A 12,746-nucleotide genomic window follows, 5' to 3' on the forward strand; every position below is an offset into this window, starting at 1 on the left:
GACAGAATTTGTGCTTCTACAAAGTAGTTTAAATGATCTCTTAATTACTTATATTAGCATTTACATGTAAATATATTTCTTGTGCATTCTAATTCAAATACTCACCAAAAACATGGAAATGAATGTAGTTTGTGTTTAAACTGAATTGAGAAAACATATTGTAGTAATTAAATTTTATCTTATTTTAACAGAGCATTTTTATAAATAAAATTGCTGGATTCCAAGTACGTGTACTTTAATTAAAACAACTGTATGCTGTAAGCAAAATTTTCATCTTAAATACTTCCTTTATGTTTTATATTTTATTTTCTCTAAGTTATAGCCCTGTGTCTTTGGTGGAATTCTAAATGAATAATAGTGAACTTTACCCCGCAGTCACAGAAACTGTTTGGTAATATAGGAAGGAAGTGACATCTTTTCCCCTCCAAATATATAGATCCATAGCCTGGACAGGCATCTTTAGGGGTGAGCTAACACATCATTATGTCAGTTTGCAACAGAAGGTCAATGCTGTTAGTTTCCAATAGCTATGGAAACTAACTATACTAACTAACTATTGGTACCTACTTTGCAGTAAGTGACTGATTTTTTTTGAACAATTATCACTCATGGTGGAGAGGACAGTAACTTGTCTATGAACTCCCATGATCCACCCTTTGATTGCCTCCCAGGGTTATAAAGCCCACTTGATTTAAATTATATTCTACAGGCAGAATAAATTTTGGCAGGAGGGGGACCATGGAGCTTATTTTTAAGAAATTTTTTTCTGCTGTAATTTGATATTTGCAAGCTTTTGGAAGACTTGAGAGAGGTATTTCAAATAGTTGTTGAGATTATAGAATGAAATATTTAATTTAAATGTTTCACATCTCCAATTTTTGTGAAAATTTAAAGCCCTACTTTCTACAGAGTATTTTGTTATTCATCTGTTAGTTTATGTATTTATTTGAGCAAATAAATGTGTGTATACTTGTTAAAAATAAACAAACACATGCGTACACACATACATACATAAATAAATGCAGCACTCATTATAAAGAAAATTCTTTCTGCTGGAATTAAAACCAAAAGGGTTGATTCAGAGTATTCAGTTTTTGCATGTATTCTACCAATAATTATGTGATATTGCTAATATCTTTTTTGTATCTGTTTTTAATGAAGATGATGCTATCAAACACATAGTATCATTATGAAAACAATGTTTGTCACATGATTGCTTAAACCATGTTTTATGATAATAAATTATATTTGTTGAGAGCTCATTATATGTTAGGGTTTATTCTAAGTGCTTTAGGTCCCACCTCCCTCTGTGGAAGCCCAAATGGGGCAGATAGTCCCTCTCATAGCTCTGTGACAGCTAGAGTTTTGGGCACACAACCTACTGTCAACCAGTTGTAAATATCTGTATGAGACTTCATATTTGGAAAAAGTGATGGAAAGAAACGGACCATTTAGAATTCATTCCTCTATTGGCTATAGCAGCATCCATTGTTTTCTTCCAGTGGATATACTGATACCACAATGGTGTTGGTGTCACATTCTCAGAAGATGTATCTGAAGCCTGTCCTTCCTTCAGCATGATTTTGGTTGCAATTCTGACTTCCTAGTCTTCTTTAGTTCTAGCTTGTTTTGCAAGTCTGTTTCTTCAGCTTCATCATTTTTCTACATAAGTTAACCAGAAGTCACTTCCACTCTTTGTGAAAAAGAACTCTGATTAGTACAATTGCTCTTGGGACAAATTAGTCTTAATCCCTAGTTAGTTGGGAATATCTTTTTTTTTTTTGATAGATACAGCTGTCAAAACTCTGAATTTCAGTTAACAATGTAAAAGGAATTTGAGAGGGGGAAAATGAAAGTTTTAATTATTTAAGCATGGTATCAGAAGAAAAGAATAATAAGATCTAATAAAGAGTACTATTTTCAATAAATTGTTCATATTTTTCAGCAAAATAAAAAAATGCATTTTTTGTAGATGATTTTATTTGTTCATGTTATCTTTATTATGAAACGTTGTAATTTGTATTGGGCATGTATTCCTGATCTTCTGAAAAACATCCGTTGATTTTCCTCTGAAGAATCTATCCCTTTTCTATTTTTAAGTAAGGTTGCATCGACCAACTCAGGATGGCATACATGATTTACACCTAAGCAGTCAGCACACTGCATCTTTGACAAAGTGATTGACTCAGATTGAACAAATAAATATCAGAATACTTTGACTGAGAGATAGCTGTAGCAGCTCAAGCACCACAGCCTTGCATGTCACATGGAGCCTGAGGACACGACCGACATATCAGAAACATATCAGAACTGAGAGAATTTAGAGTAATTGTATTGATACATATTTGAAGAAATTACCACTTTCAGCTGTTACATTATCACTGAAAATAAGTTTATGGATGAATAATCTTTGACATGCAGAGCTGTAATGATTTCTTTCTAGTATAAAAATTTAATAGCCAAGTGTGTTGACACTCCTGTGCCTGCTTTAGTTAATGTAGGTGATTATTGCATGATATTAAAGAGGCAAGGTTATGGAGTTGATATTTTACTGGCTAACTTTTAAGAAAAAAGTTTGCTGTTTATAGCTATAGACAGTATATGCTTATATTCAAACACCCCTAATGCTGCTAGTCACAGAAATATTAAATATATGTGCGTGAATGGCTTGTTACAGTCTAATATGATGATTGGAAAATAGCTAATATAGTATATTCTAAGTGATCAATCTTTATCTTCATGTATAAAGGATATCATATTACTAACTTTCAAATTTGTCATGAAAAGAAGACACTAAACAAAATGTAAAAAATTATGTATATTGTTTCAGTGTTACAGATGATTTATTAAAAAAGCATAGGAGCATTGGTGTACCTGTATTCGTATCTTTCAATATATGCCTACCTAAAAATAACAACTTATCATAAATATTTTTTCTTTATTGTCAATAATTTATACCTGAAGTATATAATCAAGAAAGCATAGTGTTTCTGTCAAAAAAAAAATCCTTTTAAGTATTTTCTGCAATAAACACTTGGCATTTTTTAAATGTGGGGTTGTCTTTCACATTTTGCATAGTCTAGTTCACAATCATAGAATCTTCAGTTTTGGAAGAGATTGCAAAGTTCATTTCATTCATTCCCCATCCATTTGATGATGGTGTGCTTGGAAGACTTAATAAGAAATTAACACCTAGTGCAACATTTTTTAACTTTCCAAAATGTCATTGCATTTTATGTAAACAGCACATGAAATTACAAAAAAATTTTGATATTTCTTGCCAATAAGAATTATCATTATTATTACTTTAATAATCATTATTATTGTTTTTTCTAGCTGCCCAATATGGGGATAAGAACCCTTGACCTTGGTGTTTTAACACTGTGCTCTAACCACCTAAGCTAACTGGCCAGCCCTCTTTGCCAATAAGAATTAAAAGTAGAGTTGAAGACAGAATTTTATTTTTGTAGAAATAGAAAATTCATGAAAGAACTCTGATACTTTCTCCATCTTTCTGAATGTGCTGTAAAGTGCAACTTACTGTATGTTTTCCCATGGAAGTAGCCAGTTACCCTTTGATTAAAATCCAATTTAGATACAGAAGCACAGGGATTGAGTGTCAAGAGGTGGTAGATTGGGAGTACTAAGTAAGCCTTGATTCACAAGTTAGTTCAGCCCAGAGCCATAGATACTTTCCATGTAGTTATTACCTGGAGGACTTGACAACCAAAGATGTAAAGAGCATCTCTTCTCTTCTCCCCTTTGTTGCTTTCTGTTTTTTTTACACAGACACACACACACACACACACACACATCTTGATTATTTTGATAATTTTGTCTACTACATGTACACACACCACACATAATTTTGATTACTTTATTTTTTCAAAGATCTCAATTGGTTTTATTGCAGTTTTAGAATTGGGCAACACTTCATTCCATAAAATAGAGTAAAGTGTTCCAATGATCTGAGAAAAAGAGTTTGAAATTATAGACAGGAAAAAATGGCTGAAGAAAGAAACAATTAACAGAAAGTGGATTGGTTATTTCAAAATTATTTTCCTTGTAAGGTGGGGACAGGGATTCAGAACAATGGAAAAATAGAACAATAGAAAAATAACATCAGGTTATTTCACGCTATCCTTTTTGTGTAAGGAACTTCATTATAATACCTGTTGGAGATATAAACTGGCCTATTTGGGAAATTGGCTGTTATCTCTCTCTCTCCTGACTTCTCAGAGGGTCAGACCACAACCTAAGTGAAGTGGAACTTTAGCAGGGGTGACTGCATTTTGATTTTTAGTCTGTTCTGTTGGGGCCTAGTGCAGGAACTTAGTCTAAAACAATGGCCTCCTATAATTATATTGGTGACTCTTCTATTTGAGCTTGAGAAGAATGTGTTTCTGCTGATGTTGGATGAAGTAGTCTGTAGATGCCAATTATGTCCTGGTAATTGATGGTGCTGTTGAATTAAACTATGCTTTTACTGATTTTCTGCCTGCTGGATCTGTCCATCTCTGATAGAAGGGTGTTGATGTCTCCAACTATAATAGTGGATTTGTCAATTTTTCTTTGTATCATATCAGTTTTCGCCTTATGTATTTTGACACTGTATTTTAGGAACATATATGTGGAGGATTGTTATGTCTTCTTGGAGATTGGACCTATTTATCATTATGAACTTCCCTTCTTTATCCCTAATAACTTTCCTGGCTCTGAAGTCTGCTCTGTGTTAATTAATATAGCTACTTAATTTTCTTTTTACTAGTGTTAGCAGGACATATCTTTCTTCATTCATTTCCTTTTAACTTATGGATGTCATTGTATTTAAAGTGGGTTTCTTGTAGACAGTACATACTTGGGTTTTTTTTTTTTTTTTTTCATGTGCTCTACACTCTACAAGGTCAAAGGTTTGGATCCCTGTGCAGGCCAGCCACCAATTAAAAAAATAAAATTCACTGTGACTATCTCTGTCTTTTAATTTGTGTACATAGCCATTGACATTTAAGGTGAATATTCATATAGTTGAATTAATATTTACCATATTTGTATGTACATTTGTAGTGTTTTCTATTTGTTGCTCTGGTTTTTCATTCCTGTTTTTGTCTTTCACTCTTTTCTGCCTTTTGTGGTTTTACTTGGGCATTTTATATAATTTTGTTTTCTCTCTTAGTCTCTTGTTCTTCTTTTAAAACTTTTTTTTTTCATGGTTGTCCTAGGGTTTCTAATATACATTTACAATTAATTCAAGTCCACTATCAAATAACACTGTACCACATCAAAGGCAGTGTGAGTACCTTATAACAAAATAATCCTAATTCTTCTCTCCTTTCTTTTGTATTATTGCTGTTATTCATTTTACTTATACAAGGATACTTCAAAAAGTTCATGGAAAAATTTGTATTATCTCCTAATTCCATTTTTCCACAAACTTTTTGAAGTATCCTCTTATATAAGCACACATAAGCAAATACATATATATAATGTATGCTTTTAGATATAAAAGCATGCATAATTGAATATGTTGTTGCTGTTATTATTTTGAACAAACTATTACCTATAGATTAATTTAGAATAAGAAAAATAAAAGTTTTTATTTTATCTTTATTCTTTCTCTAATACTTGCTCTTTCTTTATGTAGATCTGAGTTTTTGATATATATTATTTTTCTCCTCTCTAAAGAACTTTTAAAACATTTCGTTTGAGGTAGGTCCACTGGTCTAACACTCCTTGATTTTAAGAGAAAGTCTTTATTTTTCCTTCACTTTTGAAGGATGATTTCTTAGGGTTCGGAATTCTCCGTTGGTGGGTTTTCTTCTCTCAACAGTAAATATTTCACTCCACTCTCCTTGCTTGCATTGTTTCTGAGAAGAATTTGGATGTAATTCTTACCTTTGCTCCTCTGTTGGTTAGATGTTTTTTATCCTCTGGCATTGTTAAGAACTTTGTCTTTATTTTTGATTTTCTGTAGTTGGGATATGATATGCTTAGGTATAGTTTTTTTGCCATTTATTCTGCTTGGCATTGTCTGAGCTTCCCAGATCTGTGGTTTGGTATCTGATATTAATTTGAAGAAATTCTTAATCATTTGACATTAAAATATTTTTACTGTAGTTGTCTCATAGTTATTGGATATTCTCTTCTGGTCCCCCCCCCCCAAGTTTTTTTCCTCTTTGCTTTTTAGTCTTGGAGTTTTCTATTGAGATATTCTCAACCTCAGAGATTTACTCAACTTTGTCCATTCTGCTAATAAGCCCATCAAAGGCATTCTTGATTTCTGTTACAGTGTTTTTCATTTCTAGCATTTCTTTTTGGCTCTCAAAATTTCCATCTCTCTGTTTACACTTCCCTTCTGTTCTTGCATGCTGTCTACTTTATTTATTAGAGTCCTTAGCATATTAGTCATAGTTGTTTTAAATTCTCTATCTCATAATTCCAGTATTCCTACCATGTCTGAGTCTGGTTGTGATGCTCGTTCTGCTCTCTTTAATCTGTGTTTTGTTTTGTTTTTGTCTTTTAGTAGGCCTTGTAATTTTTTCTGGATAGCTGGACATGTACTGGATAAAAAGAACTGCTGTAAATAGGCCTTTCGAAATGTGGTTGTAAGGTATGGGGGAAAGGGAAGTGTTCAGCAGTACTATTATTAGGTATCAGTCTTTTAGCAAGCCTGTACCTTTTGACTGTGAACTTCACAAGTGCTTCTCAGTTTGTTTTATCTCCCCATTTGGTTAAACAGATGGCTAGAGTGGGCTGGAGTTGGGTATTTCCTTTCTCCCACCAGGAAGGCTAGCACTGACTGGAGTTGGATATTTCCTTTCTGCAAACAGTAAGGCTCTGATAAAACTCCAGCAGGTTAGGCTCTGTTTTAATAGTTTCTCAGAAGATAGATCTTATTAAGAAGAACAGAATTATCTGGCATATCTCAAAATGGTTCCTTTTCCTCTTCCATTGTGGAAAGCACAAGTGGATTTTTCTCTAGTGTTCACTGTGAGAACGAGGTCAAGTTTCTAGAGGTCAAACTTAACAAAAGCAAGACCTTGTATGACTGGGTCCCTCTGGAGTTTTCAGCTCTCACAGTGGTCCACACTGAGGCTCCAGCAATTAGTCAATTACTGTTCAAGTTTTCCTGTACTGGTACTGGCCCTGTAGGTTTTGCTTGTAGGTTTCTGCTCTGGTAAGTTGTGGTTCTCTGTATTCACTTGTCTGTCTCTCCAATTTTGGAGGCAGTGGTTTACCTTGTAACCTTACTTCTCTTATGTATCGAAGAAGAGTTGTTGATTTTTCAGTTTGTTGAGCTTTTTACTTGTTGTTAAGATGGAAGGGTGACTTACAAGCTTATGTGCTGGACCACAACCAGAAGTCACTGGAAATCATTTTAATGTCAAAAACTGTCACTAACTACCACGCAGCATTAAATGAAGAGAATAAGAAGTTGTGGTTGGGTTTTAAGTTTGTGAAACAGACCAGGAAGGTTTTTGATTTACCCAAAGTTACACAGCCTGTAAATGGCAGAGGTAGGACTAGAACCAAAATGTTTGGACTCCCAATCAAATTATCTTTCTGTTGCACTCAATTCCACTTTTCTGAAAGGTAATATGAATGGTTCATATAGGGAAATGTTACAATGAGGCTCAAGTTACTGTTTCTAATCTTATTTTGATCTAGGTGTTTCCTGCACCTCCCCATACCCACTCTTTTCTGTACATTGTTTAATAATTTTCCTTATAGATCTGTTTCCTGATGGTATTGAATATTTAGAGAATACCTGCCATTTTTGAGGAGGAAATATCTAATAGCACAATCCTAGTTTCTCTATTTTATGTTATAGGCAAAAGAGAAACTGTAGCACAAGTCTGTCTTCCCTTTTATTCATTTGAATTTATGAATATGTTAAAGTCAATAGTAATATGCAAACAAAAAATCATGCAGTGAAAGTACTTATGTGCTGGACCACAAATAATAAGAATTCTTAACAAGACTTCAGCACCATAATTAAATTGCAAAGTTTCTGCTTTTGAGCTAGCTGGGACCAGCGTGGAATTCATGTACTTTAAAAACTACATGGAGAGGCTTCTGGTCAAGATGGTGGAATAGATGGTCCCCAGTGTCACTCTGTCCCACAAATTAACCAATTTACAACTATTAAAAAGCAATGACAGCCAAGCTGGGGCTGCTAGAATTCAGGGGAAGAGGAGGAGAGACTGTGGAGTTCATGAAGGCAGGAGAAGCCACAATGAGAGATAGGAAGGATCACTCCCACCATTTTGAGGCCTAGCCTTTTCGAGGCTGTAGTTGGTGAGCACATTGGGCAAAAGCTGGCAAAAGCCTTGGCTGTGCCTTTTGTATGAATTTGCTTGGAGGTGGCAGGGGACAGGAAGGCCTTGGTGGCATCCAGGCCAGCTAGACCACTAACAGGGTTCCTGTGGACCCACACAGGAGTGAGGAGTCACAGACAACTGAAATAAGGAGCCACTCAGAGGCCACTGAGTCATTGCAAAGGACTGGCACATGGCCTGTCCCATGGGAAGTGTTTGTAGTATGGGTAGTGGGGGAGATGGACCCAGCAGGGAACACAGGGTCACAGCATGGACAGCTGATCTTCCCTCCAATCAGTGCAGGACCACTCAGTAGAGACTGGTCAGCAATACAGCCCTGCAGTAGGTACAGTTTACTGAAAAGACTCAGACCCAGACCAGAGTTTCCACATAACCCAGGTGTACTGGACCTCACAAGGCCTGGAAGTACATACAAGGTCAGCAATTAATACCTGAGCTGCACAAAAATCCTTCCCCAGGGAATCAGTGGCAATGTAGCAATTTAGCTCAACTACAGGGCTCAAGTACTGGTCTCACAGGATGTTCCCTCATTTTTGAAGTAAGCAAAGGACAACAAATTAGTTCCAGTGCAGAGTTTAAGAGGTGGGAACAGTGAATAATCCAACACAGAACTGAAAGAAAAAACAAAATATTCACAGATGAGAGGCAAAGTTTGATATGAACTAGTAAAGGTCTAACCCACCAAAGAACACCTATAAAACCTAGGAGGACTGGAGGCTCCCTGGGCCCCCAAGCCATGGAAGGACAAGAGCCATGGGCCTCAGCCACTCCCCCTGACTACCACACCCAGCCTAGCAATGATCATCAGGCTGCCACAGGAAGCACCCTGGGCTCCTGACTAGGACAGTGGGAGGCCGAGGGCCTTAGCCCTGCTCTGAAAACATTCACAGCCAGCCCAGCAACAATCACTGAGCCATGGCTGGAAGCACCCTAGGCTCCCAAGCTGAGGCAGTGGGTGGCCAAGGCCTTAGCCATGCCCCTGTAACATTGGCAGCCAGCCCAGCGACTACCACTGAGCCACCACAGGAAGGGCCTTTGGCTCCCAAGCTGGAGTGGTGGAGGGCCAATGGCCTCAGCCACAGCCCCCCGACATCCACAACCAGTCCAGTGATGACCACTGAGCTGCTGCTAGAAGCACCCTGGTCTCTCAGGCCTGGGCGGTGGGGGCTTGATGGCCTCAGCAATGCTCCCCTGACATCTGCAACCAGCCCAGTGAGGAGCACCAAGACGCTGCAGGAAGCACCCTGGGCTCCTGAGCTAGGGTGGTGGGGGGCTGACAGCCTCGGCCATGTCCCCCAACAGCCAGCCCAGTGATGGCCACTGAGCCACCAGTGGAAACACTCTGGGCTCCTGAGCTGGGGTGGGAGGGGACTGAGGACTTCAGCCACACCCACCTGACATGTGCATCCAGCCCAGCAAAGACTGAGCCACTGTTGGAAGCCCCTTGGTCTCTCCTGCCAGAATGAGGTGAGTACCATGGGCCTTGACCACATCCCCCCTCCTTCCTCCTCTTACCACCCTATTTTCCTCCCGTTTCTCCTCTCCACCTCCCCTGTAACTGCTTTGCAACGTCTTAGAATGTAAAAAAATAATATTAATAAATAAATTTTTAAAATTTGCAAAGTTTAACATCATTATGTTCCAATTTAATGTTAATATTTGATTTTACTTATAATGGAAATCTGCATGTAACCCTTTTATTTACCGTGAATTTTGTGGTATACCATATTAAAGAAGGTTTCAACAGGAACTTGATTTTTCTGATGAAGTCTCAGGCTCCCATACCAATTTTAGACAACACATGCTGTTTTACTGGAAGAGTAACTAGAGGATATAGTGTGATCATTTTCTACCTCCCATGGTAAACCTTCTGTTTGTTTTGTGAATTTGGTAGTTAAGGTGCATGATAAAATTTTTCATTTCTGTAAGTTGTTGCTAAATCAGACAATAATAAAATGGCTGCCAAGCTCTAGCAGTTCTTTTTTTGTTTTTATTCCATTAAATATATTTCATAAACAGCCATGATGTCTGGTTTGTCCAAAACCTTCTTACTCTGAAAGCACTAAAATCTACCACGTAAAATTTAAATTCCAAATGAAAGAAAGATGGGTGCCTTCTCATACGTGAAAACAAATGAAAGCAAATGGAGTTTTTCATGGAAATTTATTTTCACTTTTCTGACCATTCTATAATTTTTCTAGCAATATGAAACAATTCCCTGCAGTCCCTCCCCATTTAATTGTTGAAGCAGAAAAGTACATTAAATCTTAATTAGCCATATTACCTATAGTAACATCTGGAGTTACTGAATTTTTGCTGGCATCTAAAAGCAGGGCAATAATCATTCTTTTCCTGGAGGAAAAGAGTCCAGCATTGTTTTTCACTAGGTAACTTTTCTAGTCTTCTTTTTCATTACAGGTTTTGTTGAAAATTATCTCATATGCATATTTATATGCATATATGATATATGTATATACACACATATCTAGACGTGTGTATTTTTATGTATATCCTTATCTTCCTTTCTAACTAGTATTTCATACTTTGGAAAAATATAAAATATATAAAATGAGGTCAAGTTGGCTCCTTTTAAGAACCTAAGCTGTTATGAAATGTTTTTTTTCACCTTCACATCATAGATATTAAGAACACTTGGGTATTTTTAATTTAGTTTAGACATCTTTTAGCAAGTATTTGATTTTTACTTTGTTTTCTTAATATTCTCAGATATATATTTGCTTCCTATTTTTCTCAGTGTTTATTTCTCTAAAACACTTTGACTTTCACCTCCACTGATTCTTTTTCCTCCTTTGTTAGTTTAAATACATCATTTATATGATAGTATTGAAAGTAAAAAAAACGGTTTAGAGACAAAGTTGAAAAAACATTCATCATACTTAATTCTGAAATTGTTCTCTTAAATTATTAGCTCATTGTTGAATTATCTTCAAGTCAAACATTCAGGATATCAGTTACTGGTAGCTTCATAGTTTGGTAGGGTGTGATTGTGTATTGTACAAAATTCACAAAGGAGATTTCTACAAGTTTTTAATGAATTTCTAGCTAACTGAACTGTTTAAACTTCCTAATCCTTTTATTCCTTTGAGTAGCCTTAGAGTTGAAACCACAGTTTCCACTTCCCTCATTGGTAGATGAACCTATGTGCACATTTATCATCGATTTCTAGCAATTGAAAAATGTAGCAATTAGATGAGTTTGTGTAATTAAAGAAGGGAGTTTTTGTTTGTCTTGTTTGTTTTTTTTGTAGCTGGCCTATATGGGGTTCTGAACCTGTGACTTTGGTGTTATAAGGCAGCACTCTAACCAACTGAGGTAACTGGCCAGCCTGAACGGAGGGTGAATATTCTTTGGAAGTCCTCCTGAAAATAGAATGGTGAAACAAAAATAAAATTTTTATTCACTCTATGGGAGATAAACTAAGATAAGGAAACCTCTTTGGCAGATTTTTGAATCAGAGATATATTACAACCAATATAGAGTACTCAATCTAACTTCCTTTCAGAAGCAGGGACACTGTCCCTCATGCTGTTGTTGGGCTGGTAGGCATGAAGAAGCAATCGACTCTCTTCTTTCCCCTCCTCTTCTCAATAGAAATGTTTTGTCCAAATAACCACTTTTTCCTCTTTTGCTATTTTAATAGGCTTTTTAATTTTAAAAAATTAATTTTTTATTTTAGTTTTTTGGCAGATGGCCAGTGCAGGGATCCAAGCCCTTGACCTTGGTGTTATAATTCTGTGCTTTAAACAACTGAGCTAACAGGCCAGCCTGCATTTTTATTAAGAACTGAGGTTGGTGAACTTGAGAGAGAATCTGAAGTACTTCTGAAATGTTTTTGTTCTTCAACTAAATTACTTGAATGAAACCAATTTCTCTACCATGTGCATTATATACGGTCTGGAATACTTGGTTTTTTTATTCCCGTGGTCTTGAAATAGTGTGTAAACATTTAATTTTTAGGTATTATAAATGTCTGGTAAGTGTGTTTTGAATTGATGTGAATTGTATTATGTTTTGGTGCTAATAATTTAGATGAATCTATACTCATATATTCAAGTCGTAAACCATTGATATGAATAATCTCCTGTATTAGAGAGGGACATGAGTAAGGTTAGAGGTCTTTCGATTTTCTGCTGCTTGTTGATCCTTCAAGAGGTTGCATAAAGATAATAGAGGGATTTTCTCTTACTTGTCAGTTTTTCTCAGTTGGTTTCAGAACATTACAATATCAGAGAGAAGGGAAAAAATCTATATTTTTCCTATATCACACTTCTGACCTTTAGCATTTCTTACCATTCTTTCTTTTGGCTGTTGTTTAATGAGTGCCTACCATTGTGTAAATCTCTGGGAATAATGGACCTTAATAGTTCCTGCTATTATGGAGTTACAGTT

At 36.1% G+C, this 12,746-nt stretch overlaps 1 protein-coding gene across 5 annotated transcripts in view; it reads left to right on the forward strand.

Annotated features, from left to right (window-relative positions):
* COMMD10 (COMM domain containing 10) overlaps window positions 1-12,746 on the forward strand; it is a 207,098-nt gene that overhangs the window by 101,228 nt on the left and 93,124 nt on the right. The window lies entirely within an intron of this gene.

The sequence above is a fragment of the Cynocephalus volans genome, chromosome 2, assembly GCF_027409185.1.
Source record: "Cynocephalus volans isolate mCynVol1 chromosome 2, mCynVol1.pri, whole genome shotgun sequence".
NCBI classification, from domain to species: Eukaryota; Metazoa; Chordata; class Mammalia; order Dermoptera; family Cynocephalidae; genus Cynocephalus; species Cynocephalus volans.